We start from the raw sequence: 15,411 nt of genomic DNA, 5'->3' as shown, positions 1-15,411 counted from the left end.
AGATCATAAATTGGCAAAAAAATATACAATATATGATTGTAGCTATAAGGGAAGTGCTGGAAGTCACGGAAGCCACCCTTGTACCTCAGGAGAAGGCTTATTTCTATAAAGAAAAGAAATTCAAGGTCACCTTCCCTCCTTCCCATCAGATAGCTCATCCTTTCCCGGTGGAGGACAGGAAAAAATGGGAGACACCCCTTGTGTTAAACAGTGCACTGTCCAGGTTGACAAAGAAGGTAATTCTCCCTGCACCTGGCACGGCTTCACTAAAAGAGCCGGCAGACCGAAAGATGGAAACTACATTGAAATCCATTCATGTTGCCAATGGTATGCTGCTCAGGCCCACTATTGCTTGCGCGTGGATGAGTTGCGCTACTGAAAAATGGTCAGAAAGCGTGTCATCAGAAATTGACACGATTGATAAAGATGAGATACTCCTTAAGTTAGGGAATATCAAAGACGCTGCCGCATACATGCTAGAAGCGATGAAAGATATTGGACTCTTGAGTTCACAAGCCGCTACCATGGCAGTATCGGCTCGGCGGGCGTTGTGGATTCGCCAATGGAACGCGAATGCAGATTCCAAAAGAAATATGGAGGCTCTCCTATATAAAGGTGAGGCCTTAATTGGCGATGGACTGGATGCCGCAGGTAAGTCGACATTTTTGCCCTCTGCACCTGCACCGGCAAAAAAGACATATCACCCACACATGCAGTCCTTTCGGCCCAATATACACAAAAAAGCAAGGTTCCCCCTTCTTTGCAGGAAGGGGAAAGGGAAAGAAGTCCACAGTGACTTCAGGTTCCCAGGAGCAGAAGTCTACCCCTACTTCTGCCAAATCTTCTGAGGAAACCGTTAGAATAACATAACGGAGAAACGCGTTAAGAGTGCCATACTCTTGTGCTTTTAAATCCACTTGGGACTCTGATCTGAACCACACTATCGCAGGAGCTGGTTACTTGTGAAGTTCGGCAGACATCTATCTGTATATCTGCATTCCGGAGGTGAGAAGCATTGCGGTCCCAGCTGGTTTGAAGTCCGGCGGCACGTCTATCTAAACCCTCCCCCTCCCGCTGGACGTATACCTGGGAGAAAACGGGGAGTGCGAACAGTACGTGACCGTGGCTGGGAGCTCTCATCGCGGTCTGTTTCATCTGACCTCCGCGGACGGAGCTACACAGGAGAACTAAGCTGTCAGCGGTGGTATGCTACGGCTCTGAGTAGCTCACAAAGCAACGGGGAAAGTCTGTGCCCGGTCCGCAGAGAGGTGAGAAACAGTGCTTGTGACAAACTATACAAAATAATTCTGCTGAAATCGATGCAACACCTGGCTAAGCGAATTTATGTACATCACAAATAATCAGCATATGAGAATTTTACAGATGAATGGCCATTCAGAGCAAATCTAATCAATACTGAAGCCTGTATCCATTTTAAATACCACAGTTCAATCCTATGAGTGCTTCTCTCAGGTGTGGGACATAATTACAAAATATCTATCTGAGTAAACACAGAAAGGGATTTTGGAACCTGCGTTTGATATTCTGTAGCAGCTGTCATCAAAATCACAATTTATGGACTAAGTGGAATCAATACAGACGGTTGATTAATGATACATATGTTAGTAGTACAAATTATATATATTAAGTGGTTTAATCAGCATTTTAGTAATATATGCATGTATTAATATTGCAAACAAGGAAAGAACCTTTTTTGTTTTTAAATTGTAATAAAACCATATAAAACTTTATGCGCTCTCTCCCTTTATATATATTAGTTTTATTTTATCTTTGGTAATATTTCAGAGTACCAAGTGGGAGCAGCTTGTAGTTTTATATAATCTAATGTTTTTTGACTAGTTTATATATTTGAAAAGTACTTCGCGCCCGAATTAATATAGACACACAGGAGCGATAAAAAATTCTTTCGCGTCTGTGTGTCTATATATAATTTTAGTACCTCAGGAGAAGGCTTATTTCTATAAAGAAAAGAAATTCAAGGTCACCTTCCCTCCTTCCCATCAGATAGCTCATCCTTTCCCGGTGGAGGACAGGAAAAAATGGGAGACACCCCTTGTGTTAAACAGTGCACTGTCCAGGTTGACAAAGAAGGTAATTCTCCCTGCACCTGGCACGGCTTCACTAAAAGAGCCGGCAGACCGAAAGATGGAAACTACATTGAAATCCATTCATGTTGCCAATGGTATGCTGCTCAGGCCCACTATTGCTTGCGCGTGGATGAGTTGCGCTACTGAAAAATGGTCAGAAAGCGTGTCATCAGAAATTGACACGATTGATAAAGATGAGATACTCCTTAAGTTAGGGAATATCAAAGACGCTGCCGCATACATGCTAGAAGCGATGAAAGATATTGGACTCTTGAGTTCACAAGCCGCTACCATGGCAGTATCGGCTCGGCGGGCGTTGTGGATTCGCCAATGGAACGCGAATGCAGATTCCAAAAGAAATATGGAGGCTCTCCTATATAAAGGTGAGGCCTTAATTGGCGATGGACTGGATGCCGCAGGTAAGTCGACATTTTTGCCCTCTGCACCTGCACCGGCAAAAAAGACATATCACCCACACATGCAGTCCTTTCGGCCCAATATACACAAAAAAGCAAGGTTCCCCCTTCTTTGCAGGAAGGGGAAAGGGAAAGAAGTCCACAGTGACTTCAGGTTCCCAGGAGCAGAAGTCTACCCCTACTTCTGCCAAATCTTCAGCATGACGCTGGGGCTCCTTTGCGGGAGGCCGCTCGGGTGGGGGCACGACTCAAACTGTTCAGCCAAGGTTGGATTCTGTCTGGCCTGGATCCCTGGGTGTTGCAAATAGTGTCCCAGGGATGCAAGCTAGAGTTTCAAGACGCACCCCCATGTCGTTTATTCAAATCGACCTTGCCAGCTTCTCTTCCGGAAAGGGGAGCAGTAACAGCGGCAATCCAAAAATTATGTCAGGATCAGGTCATAGTCCTGGTACCTTTGTCACAACAAGGAGAAGGGTTTTACGCAAGTCTTTTTGTAGTTCCAAAGCCGGACGGCTCAGTCAGACCGATCCTAAACCTAAAAAATCTGAATCTCTACTTGAAATGATTCAAGTTCAAAATGGAATCACTGAGGGCAGTGATTTCCTGTCTGGAGGAGGGGGACTACATGGTGTCTGTAGACATAAAGGATGCTTACCTGCATGTTCCCATTTATCCTCCTCACCAGGCTTATCTGAGATTTGCGGTTCAGGATTGCCATTACCTTTCGGTCTCTCCACGGCGCCGAGGGTATTCACCAAGGTGATGGCAGAGATGATGGTTCTCCTGCGTCAAAAAGGAGTCAATATAATTCCTTATCTAGACGATCTCCTGATAAAGGCGAGATCCAGGGAGCAGTTGTTACAAAACATCACACTCTCCCTGTCTATACTCCAACAACACGGTTGGATCATAAATAATCCAAAGTCACAGTTGGAACCAACGACAAGATTGTCTTTTCTCTGGATGATTCTGGACACAGAAGCTCAGAGAGTTTTTTATCCAGTGGAAAAGGCTCTGGAAATACCGAAAATGGTAAAACAAATATTGAAACCACCAAGTGTGTCGATCCATCAGTGCATCCGGTTGTTGGGGAAGATGGTGGGGGCCTACGAGGCCATACAGTTTGGCAGGTTCCATGCCAGAGTATTCCAGTGGGACCTGTTGGACAAGTGGTCGGGATCCAACCTTCACATGCACCGGAAGATAATTCTGTCGTCAAAAGCCAGGATTTCGCTCCTGTGGTGGCTACACAGTTCGCACCTACTAGAGGGACGCAGGTTCGGGATTCAAGACTGGCTCCTGGTAACCACTGATAATGCCGATTTATTACCTTATAACATTCACTATATGTGGGTAAGAGACTCAGTACGCAATTGGCGTATGGGGTACCGTAAGGGTACGCACTTAGCGTAGCAGACGCTTAGCCGTGGTCGAGACGCACATGCGGCACGCTCGCTCACAGCTTAACGCTTGGTGTCGAGCACGCTATAGGCGGCCGACTACCGTAATGCTACGCTACCAGCGTAGCGGACGCTCGTGACCACGAGGGGAACACGAGCGGCGCAGACGCTCACGGGATGACACTCAGTAAACCTTGTATGCAACACACTGAAAGATTGAGTTTGTACTGTAAACCTTACTACTGAAATACTGTAGCGATATAACTCTGCTTAACCTTGTTAATGTGAAAGCTGTTTGAGCGATTGAGACGCTCCAAATACCCTCAGTAATGTAATAAACACACAATACCTTGCTAAGGTTCCAACACCTTTACTAACAATATTTAGCTATGTAAAAAGGGGAAAACAGTTAACAGTTCATACACTACAGACTAACATCAATATCTAAGCAGAATAACTACACATAAATATACAATAGCGTCTTAATCCTATACAATAACAGAGAGAGAGAATATGGCAAATACAAACAGAGAATAAGTTGGTTACAGAGAATAACTTACACACTGGGAATGATCGCTGCGCAGTCCTGGTACCAGCTCTCTAGTTAGTCAATGATGAAAACCGTTGTGGAGAGAAGACTGAGCTGGTCAGGCTGGCTGTTCTTATATACACTGCGTACAGTACACTACATAGGGACCTATAATCTCATTGTTCATTGGACACAGGAATGTCTCCCCGCATTATAACAAAAGGTCATAGGTTGGTTTAAACAGGTGGGCTGTGACCATATCGAACTGCTCAGGTGGGAGGGAATCTCAGGATTCCCGCCGCATTGATAATGAACCGCAAATATAGTAACTGTCCAGAAACTACTAATAGACATAACTATACGCAGGAGCGATTAATCTTTACCTAACCAGCACCGGATTGTTTCTAATAAAATGTTCTTTAGTTAGGTACCAAACACCACTGCTCAAACCCTGTCTGACCCTTCGTATCATGCAAAGAGGAATTCCTCTGTCCAGTGACCAGTTACAATAAACAAACTTACAGTTATCATCAAAGGGAACATTATCTATAAAACATACTATTTGGATTTACTATGTAACGATTGAGTCGCCCACCAGATGCACACAAACTCTACTGTAAATACTGTGGAGGCGTCGTCACGCAACTGCGAATATGCGCACGCACGGGAGAGAATGTGCACGTGCAGCGGGCAAGCGCATGGGGTGAATATATGGCAACGTGTAGCGTGATATTTTTCGACTTTGACAGTCCACCCTTTGGCAGTCATCAATAACTGCCACTTCCTAAAACAGTTCAAACAGAAAAATATATGTCATCACGTAAATACCTTTTTATGATTGGGTAAAGGGAGGAGAGGAGAAGGTGGGAAAAGTATGACCTAGTGAGATAGTAGAAGCATGTGTGTATGAATCCATGTTTGAGGGGTCATGTATCATCGTGCCGTACGTGTTTTAAATCAAGCTTCGAGGTATTGCAAAGTATACATTTGAATCCTTCTTATCCCGTATTAAGGGTCTGTGGATGGGCTGTCACACTTTACCGAGCTCTTTTCGGCTTTTGGTTGCAACAAATGGGGGAGCACATTTAGTTGATGATACATGAATGGGGGAATATGTGAGTGCTGATATCTGTGTCTATATTCCCTATCGACTATGTGTGTCATTACCTGAAGGTTGTAGAGATGAAAATAAGAAACAATTATTATAAATGCAGTCATAAACTATGTGAGTTTAATATGCATTCACCGATTGAGGTCTTGTCTTGTGTCTTGTCTTGATGTACATGTTGTCTGATGTCTCTCGATGCTTTTGTTATAAATGGCGACAAAAGCTTTTCCATTGTCCAGAAAATTACAGTCTCTAAAGTGTTGGGCTTTCGTAAAAAGTTAAAGTCTCTAGGGATATTGGGGGGGTCGGTGACATAGTCCATCAATGGTCTGTATAAAAGAGGTTGTCAAATTCTTCTTCCAAGCGGATGTCTTTGTACCTTGGAGGAAAACAAAGGAGAAACGGGTGAAAGAAACGGACCGTGGAATCACATTTTCATCACAACATTGTCTCTATCGTTGGGTCATAAATCAAATTAGTTGTTGTTATTACAGTGTCCTCGCTCCTCAGACTCATCACTCTGGTATTACCTTTACACTTCGTTAAAATCCGAACGCATCTAAATATCAGGCCAACAAATATGACGACTCCCAGAATACACAAGAGAAATTTCCCTACATCCATGATAATACCTTGGGCCCATTCTCCTAAGCCCGAGAACCAATTTCGTGGGTTCAACCATGACACCCAACCGGTCAGCTCATTACCCACAGCAGCGAGAGTGAGATTATGTCTCCTTCGGAACTCCCACTTTAATTGCAAAATGTCATCCATCTTTTGGTCTATGACCTCGGCTGGGTCCTCCGTGCTGTTTGTAATGTACGTGCAGCACTTTATTCCATATTGAGTTGCTAGGGTAACACAATACCCACCTGTCACAGCTGTGAGGTAATTGAGAATCATCCTATGCTGAACCAGTTCTGTTTTGTAGGCTTGTAATTCTTTCCCAGTGTACCTGAACGTGTCGTCATACATTTCGGTGATATTGTCTAATAAATTTGCAAGCGCAGATATATATCTATAATTTATCACTCCTCTGGCGGTACGAGTGATATCTAACGCGAGCAGGAATTGAATCCCGGTGGATTCATGGATCAGATCAGAGGCCGGATGCTCTGTTCTTTCTATCAGGTGCCGTTTAACGACGTGCTCGTAATGAGTGTGAGTATAAGGAGCTTGGGCACCACGGTGTATGTCTTTCATTTTGATATGGGATACAGGCATTACTTCAGGCAATACTTTTCCAATGTAACACAATCCCTCTGAGTTTGGGGCAAGCCACTTATACGCCTTCCTCCCGCATATGAAATATGCATCATCGGGGAGAACATATGGGACGGAGTATGACATTATCATGTTACAAATTTTCCATGTGAAATCTCCTAACCCTAATTCTCCCATCTGTTTAGTACATGTATCTGTTTGTACGATATGTGCACAGTATCCTGGTGATACTTCTCCAACTCGCATGGTCCTACTTCCTAGAGTGTACCTATACCGGAAAAATCTTCCATTGTCGGCTATCTGGCGTATAAGTTCTGTGTCTATGGGCATTCTGTCGGCTCTGTATGAAAAGGTCATGGTTTGATTACTCCATGACACTTCCCAATTTCCCGGCTTTCGGGGATTGGAAATGTTAAAGCATACTAAAGACCTATCCACATGATACTGGTGGAGCTTCAAACTAGGAGGACTAGAGATATTAAACCTCTTGTCCACCGGCCTCCCACCACTTAGCTCAAGTACCTCTCCTACAGTTAAAGGGAATGGTACTAGCCCTGATTTGCTATGACCTTGAGGTACTTGAGAGCATACCCAACAGTCTGTCTGGTTTAACACTTTACCCACTAAGGAGTGATAGTCACTCAATGGATGCCGGTCCATGTGGATATTAAAACTGGACTGACATTTCTTGATGCACCCATCCTCAACTATATTGTCACAATGCCTACAGATGCAGTTCTCTTCAGCTAACAATCCTTCACAATTCCTTCTATTGTCAATGCTACCAGATCGTTTTCTGATACTCACCTTTACTCGGAGATTATGTTGCTCTTGGAAATTTACGCCTCCATCCTGGTCATCAGAACCCATTCCAGATCCCTTCTCGACCTCCATGGTACTCTCACCGAAACAGACTGCTCTGGTCAACATCATGGTCAACAGGAAAATCCGTATCACAGTCTCTTGGGGCAAGTCCATCTTAGAGGAGTAAAAGGAGAAAAATAAGAAGGGGGAATGGAAATAGGAGGGAGATGGGAACTGGAGAAAATAACAAATGGGAAAAAGAAATCTGGCTCGACAAACGCCTCCGATCTTATTATTCTCAGCGCTCAGGTGTCGTCTCAATCTTCCCTGAACAGACACTCTAGTGATACAACCTCTACCGTCTGTTCTTTATCACGGGACCTCTCTGGGTCAGTGACCTTTTTACAATGAGACGAATGGACCCAAGTCTCTCTCTCGGCAACCTTCAATGCTGTTGTGCTGGTCAATAAGACTTGATAGGGTCCTTCCCATCTGTCAATAAGGCAACCTGAGCGTAGAAAATTCTGTATCATTACATAATCCCCGGGTTCAATGTCATGACAATTACTGTCTGGCAAATCAGGAATTACCAACTTTAGATTATCATTCTGATTCCTCAATTGCTTACTCATCTTAACCAAGTACTTTACAGTTACTTCATTGTTACATTTCAAATCATCCTGGGGGTTAATCATAACATGGGGTTGTCGACCAAACAGAATTTCAAAAGGGGACAGATTAAGAGGGGACCTGGGAGTGGTTCTGATGCTGTATAATACAATTGGCAAAGCTTCGGGCCATAACAGTCCTGTTTCAGCCATTACCTTGCTTAATTTGTTTTTAATAGTGCTGTTTACTCTTTCCACTTTTGCACTCGCCTGGGGGCGGTACGGAGTGTGCAGCTTACTATTAATTCCCATCAACTTACACATTGTTTGAAAGACTTCACCTGTAAAATGGGTACCCCTATCACTTTCAATGATTCTAGGGATACCATACCTACACAAAAATTCCTGCACAATTTTCTTTGTAGTAAATACAGCGGTATTTGTGGCCGCGGGAAATGCTTCAACCCAATTTGAGAACACGTCAATACAGACCAATACATACTTTAAATTTCTACAAGGTGGCAATTGTATGAAATCAATTTGTATCACCTGAAAAGGACCATCTGTAGGAGGGATGTGGGATGGCTCTGTTGGTATTGCCTTTCCGATATTCTTCCTCAAGCAGGTGAGACATGTCATTGCTCTTTTACCCGCATGAGAAGAAAATCCTGGAGCGCACCAATAAGCTCTTACCAACTTACACATTCCTTCTTTGCCTAGATGAGTCAGCCCATGTGCCGCTTCCGCTAGACTTGGAAGGTATGCTCTGGGTGCCACTGGCTTACCCTGTCCATCTGTCCAGAGTCCTGAGGACTCCTGGCCATATCCTTTTGACCTCCAAACTGCCTTTTCTTGTGGTGAACACAAATTTTGCATTTCATATAATTTCCGTGTATTTACAGTATTAAATACCATCAGTTGTGTGCTGTCTGTCTGTATGGGGGTACTGGCTGCTGATTTAGCAGCTTCGTCTGCTCGGCTGTTACCAAGTGATACCGGGTCTTGGCTATACGTGTGAGCTTTACACTTGATAACAGCCACTCTGTCGGGTTCCTGTATCGCTGTTAGAAGTCTTTTGATGTGGGCTGCATGCGCTACGGGTGTGCCAGCTGCCGTCATGAAATTTCTGATGCGCCATAGGGCCCCGAAATCATGGACTACTCCGAAGGCGTACCTAGAATCTGTGTAGATATTGGCTGACTTGCCTTTAGCCAATTCGCATGCTCTGGTTAGGGCAACTAGTTCTGCAACTTGTGCTGAGTGTGGTGGGCCTAGGGGTTCCGCTTCTATGGTACCTTGGTCATCTACGACTGCGTATCCAGTACACAAGTCTCCCGAGTCCGTCTGTCTGTGACAACTACCGTCAGTGTAGAAAGTAAAATCTACATCTTCCAGTGGGTTGTCACTGATGTCAGGCCTTGCCGTGAAATTTTGGGTCAAATATTCCATACAATCATGTGTGTCATTTTCCCCACTAAATCCTCCTTCACCATCACTCTCATCCTCCACCCTTTGTGCCTGTCCAGGCACACCTGGGAGATATGTTGCAGGGTTTAATGCACTGCATCTCCTTATGGTGATGTTTACGGGGGCCATCAATGCCAATTCCCATCTTGTAAACCGCGCTGATGAGACGTGTCTGGTTTGGGCCGAATTCAGTAAGGCTGACACTGCATGTGGTGTATGAATTGTGAGATTGTGTCCTAGCACTACATCTTCGCTTTTACTTACTAGCAATGCTATTGCTGCAACACTTCGCAAGCATGTGGGGAGGGATCGCGCTACCGTGTCTAGCTGAGCGCTATAGTAGGCTACCGGCCTGCTGGCATCACCATGCTTCTGGGTTAAGACACCTGCTCCGCACCCAGCACTCTCTGTTCCGTACAGTTCAAAGGGTTTTCCATAATCTGGCATACCTAATGCTGGTGCCTGCGTTAGGCACTGTTTAAGTCTTTCAAATGCCATCTCAGACTCGTCTGTGTGCGAAATCCGATCAGGTTTGTTTGATGAGACCATCTCCTGCAAAGGTAGGGCCAGTATGGAAAACCCTGGGATCCAGTTACGACAATACCCACACATTCCTAAAAACGTTCTAATCTGTTGCTGGGTTTGTGGCAGGGTCATGTCACAAATTGCTTGAATTCTATCAGCGGTGAGGTGTCTCAGTCCTTGTGTCAGACAGTGTCCCAAATACTTCACCCTGGTCTGGCATAATTGTAACTTATCTTTGGAAACCTTGTGTCCAGTGTCTGAAAGATGAAGCAGGAGTTGTTTCGTATCTCTCAGGGACGATTCGAGCGAATCCGAACATAGCAGTAAGTCATCTACATATTGTATTAATATTGATCCGCTCTCAGGTTGAAAAGACTGTAAACAATCATGCAAGGCCTGTGAGAAAATACTTGGACTGTCAATGAAACCTTGTGGTAAGCGAGTCCAGGTGTACTGAACTCCTCTGTATGTAAATGCGAATAAGTATTGACTGTCAGGGTGCAGAGGTACCGAGAAGAAAGCGGAGCAGAGGTCAATCACAGTGAAAAATTTGGCAGTGGGAGGGATTTGCATAAGGATGACAGCTGGATTTGGCACTACGGGGAATTGACTCTCAACTATTTTGTTGATCCCTCTTAGATCCTGCACTAATCTGTAACCCCTCCCCCCACTCTTTTTAACAGGGAAGATGGGACTATTGGCAGTGCTGGACATCCTTACCAGAATGCCCTGTTGTAGCAAGCGCTCTATTACAGGGTAAACTCCTAACTCCACCTCTGGTTTCAGAGGGTATTGTGGGATTTTTGGAGCTATCCTACCATCTTTTACTTGTACAACTACTGGGGCTACGTTTGCCATTAATCCAGTGTCTTGTACATCCTTGGTCCAAAGTGATTCCGGTATCTGGGAAATCATTTCCTCTACCTTGGACGGACACCTATTTACAACAACAGTGTGGGACATTAATCTTGTTGGGGAGTCTAGCATATCTTGCACTTCCTGAGCGTGGTTTTCGGGTATGTCCAAGAACACACCTTCAGGAGTACAATATATGACACATCCCATTTTGCACAGTAAATCTCTCCCTAGGAGATTAGTCGGAGCCGATGCAGCCAGCAGAAAAGAATACTTGGTATGCAAAGGCCCTATCGTAATCTCTGCAGGTTTGCTTAAAGGGTAGTGCTGTACTACTCCTGTTACTCCCATGGCTGGAATTGTTTTACCAGTGGTTCTCAAGCCCACGGTCGAATTTATCACTGACTTGGCCACCCCCGTATCTACAAGGAAATTTAGAGATTTACCAGCTACATCAATTGTGACCTCAGGTTCATTTCCAAGGCTCGCAATTAATTTCACTGGCTGCAGACTACAGGTGTGGCCCCACCCCTATTGTATGTGGTGGCCTCCCTGCATTGCGCTGGCAGCTATTACCTGTGAAGGGGGTAAATGGGAACTATCAGAGACTTGCCAGTCTCTTCTTGGGGGATACCTTTTTGTTTCCCCTGCGTGTGGCTCATAACTCCGTCTCTGCGGTCCTTGATCCCAATTTCGTGTGTCATGTCGTTGTCTAGGGGGTTGATATGATTTTTGTGCATTTTTCAATCTACAGTCTCGTGCAAAATGTCCCTCTTTATGACAGTAATAACAAGTTACCACATTTGACTTACCCACAGGGGTCGGAGACTTATACTGAGGTGGCCTTGTGGTTAGGGCCTGTATACTTACGGCCATTAACTTATCACTCTGTGACTCCCTGTGTCTGGTGATATTCCGATCATGATCAATAGCAGCCTCTCTCAAAGTAGCCACCGACAAACCTCGCCAACATGGTTGGGTGGTCTGTACCCTCGTCCTCAATACTTCCTTTAAACCATCCATTAACACAGATACTGCTACTTCTCTATGATTTAGATTTGTTTTAATGTCTTCTATCCCTGTATACTTAGCCATTTCCTGCAGTGCCCGATGAAAATAATCAGCAGCTGTTTCTCCCTCTTTTTGTTTGATGGAGAAAATTTTGTTCCATTTGGCAACAGCTGGGAAATACTCTCCTAACTGTAAATTTATTCTCTTTACATTATCTTGGTTGTACACATCCGTAAGGGGTACCACTTCGTCTAATTTACAGTCAGCTATAAATTTCACTGAATCAACATTGGAGGGTAAACATGCCCTCAGCAATATCCGCCAATCCTTGTTATTGGGCTCCACAGTATTTCCTAAAAAATCTGAATCTCTACTTGAAATGATTCAAGTTCAAAATGGAATCACTGAGGGCAGTGTTTTCCAGTCTGGAGGAGGGGGACTACATGGTGTCTGTAGACATAAAGGATGCTTACCTGCATGTTCCCATTTATCCTCCTCACCAGGCTTATCTGAGATTTGCGGTTCAGGATTGCCATTACCTTTCGGTCTCTCCACGGCGCCGATGGTATTCACCAAGGTGATGGCAGAGATGATGGTTCTCCTGCGTCAAAAAGGAGTCAATATAATTCCTTATCTAGACGATCTCCTGATAAAGGCGAGATCCAGGGAGCAGTTGTTACAAAACATCACACTCTCCCTGTCTATACTCCAACAACACGGTTGGATCATAAATAATCCAAAGTCACAGTTGGAACCTACGACAAGATTGTCTTTTCTCTGGATGATTCTGGACACAGAAGCTCAGAGAGTTTTTCATCCAGTGGAAAAGGCTCTGGAAATACCGAAAATGGTAAAACAAATATTGAAACCACCAAGTGTGTCGATCCATCAGTGCATTCGGTTGTTGGGGAAGATGGTGGGGGCCTACGAGGCCATACAGTTTGGCAGGTTCCATGCCAGAGTATTCCAGTGGGACCTGTTGGACAAGTGGTCGGGATCCCACCTTCACATGCACCAGAAGATAATCCTGTCGTCAAAAGCCAGGATTTCGCTCCTGTGGTGGCTACACAGTTCGCACCTACTAGAGGGACGCAGGTTCGGGATTCAAGACTGGCTCCTGGTAACCACTGATAATGCCGATTTATTACCTTATAACATTCACTATATGTGGGTAAGAGACTCAGTACGCAATTGGCGTATGGGGTACCGTAAGGGTACGCACTTAGCGTAGCAGACGCTTAGCCGTGGTCGAGACGCACATGCGGCACGCTCGCTCACAGCTTAACGCTTGGTGTCGAGCACGCTATAGGCGGCCGACTACCGTAATGCTACGCTACCAGCGTAGCGGACGCTCGTGACCACGAGGGGAACACGAGCGGCGCAGACGCTCACGGGATGACACTCAGTAAACCTTGTATGCAACACACTGAAAGATTGAGTTTGTACTGTAAACCTTACTACTGAAATACTGTAGCGATATAACGCTGCTTAACCTTGTTAATGTGAAAGCTGTTTGAGCGATTGAGACGCTCCAAATACCCTCAGTAATGTAATAAACACACAATACCTTGCTAAGGTTCCAACACCTTTACTAACAATATTTAGCTATGTAAAAAGGGGAAAACAGTTAATAGTTCATACACTAACATCAATATCTAAGCAGAATAACTACACATAAATATACAATAGCGTCTTATGCTAGCCATACATCAGACCAACTTTTCTCCAACACTCCAAACTTCCAACCATCCAACTTGTCTGTTCAACTAAAACAGTGCCCCACACATCTCACCAACTTTTTACCAGTGCTCCACACATCTAACCAACTTTTCATCAGACCAACCAACCTTCCAACTTCTGTCCAACTTGTGATGTCACCGAAGTAGGCGGACAGTGCCTGCCTACAGTTCTTCAGTTTTGTTTTGTTTTTTCATTTCAAAACATGCAGTAGTGTCTTTTTTTCAGTGAAACTGGGCTTTTCTTTCACCACCATACATTTATTAGATTTACTTATTTTTATACTGAACTATGGATACCAGCATGGTTGGGCTGCCAAGGCATATATATATATATATATTGTAACACTGTAGGGGTGCAAGGTGCCTTTTCCTGGGGAATATGGCAGCACGCAGCAGTTGAGGAACAACACAAGTCCAGTTTCTGGTACAACTGACCCCGGACAGTTTTATTGAAACAGAAAATAAAACAAACCCCAAAATAAAAATACCTTGCCTGTCCGGCACTAACTAAACATAAGATGTTCCTAACTGTCACTAAACAAAACACAGAGTTCTTCAGTACATACTGTATAGCTTACTTGCATCAGAAAGCGTGTCTCTCACACACAGATCCTGCAGCCTTCCCAGGCAGTCTGCCCATACTAATCAGGTTAGAAGCACTATATCACTCTTACACAGCTGAAACCCTGATTAGCCCTCTGTGAGGCCAAAGACCCGAACTGGGCCCAATGTCTAGAACTCGCCTTATCTCTCTCTCAGAGCCTTTACCCAGCTTTTACAGCAAACTGAAAAGGTTCAGACAAAACAAAAAGCATTTTTCCTAGAAGTTAACATTTTCTAAAACATGTAAGACAAGAACCTGGGACAAATATACCTGCCCTCAAACACTATCCCAGTGTTCTTGTCACATATCCCCCTCCCCTGTTTCGACCTAGGGGCCGGAACACTTGTAGCCCCCAAACAGAAGATGCGAGACAATGCATCTGCGTTGGCCAATTGTGTTCCCGGTCTATGTTCGACAGTAAACTTAAAGTCCTGCAACGCTAGAAACCATCTAGTTACACGAGCATTCTTGCCTCTATTTACATACATCCATTTTAAAGGGGCATGGTCTGTCACTAGTCTGAATTGTCTACCCAAGAGGTAATATCTCAAGGTATCTAGTGCCCACTTAATGGCCAAAGCCTCCTTTTCCACAATGGCATACCTTTTTTCATGCTCATTGAGTTTCCTACTCAAATAAATGATAGGGTGTTCGTCCCCATCTCTGGTTTGGGACAGCACAGCACCTATCCCTACCTCTGAGGCATCTGTCTGTACCACAAATTCTTTTGAAAAATCTGGTGTTATCAACACCGGTTGTGAACACAAAGCCACTTTTAACGCTTGGAACGCCTTTTCTGCATCAGGGTTCCATTTCACCACATTTGACTGCTTCCCTTTGGTAAGGTCTGACAACGGCACCGCTGTGGTCGCAAAATTAGGAATAAACCGTCTATAGTACCCAGTAATTCCCAAAAAAGCCCTTACCTGTTTTTTATTCACTGGACGAGGACAGTTTTGAATAGCATCAACTTTATTCAATTGGGGCCTAATCAGACCTCTGCCTATGGTGAA

This window comes from Pseudophryne corroboree, chromosome 5 (assembly GCF_028390025.1).
Source record: "Pseudophryne corroboree isolate aPseCor3 chromosome 5, aPseCor3.hap2, whole genome shotgun sequence".
Classification (NCBI taxonomy): Eukaryota; Metazoa; Chordata; class Amphibia; order Anura; family Myobatrachidae; genus Pseudophryne; species Pseudophryne corroboree.
The sequence above is the reverse complement of the archived record's forward strand: the minus strand, read 5'-3'. Positions refer to the sequence as shown.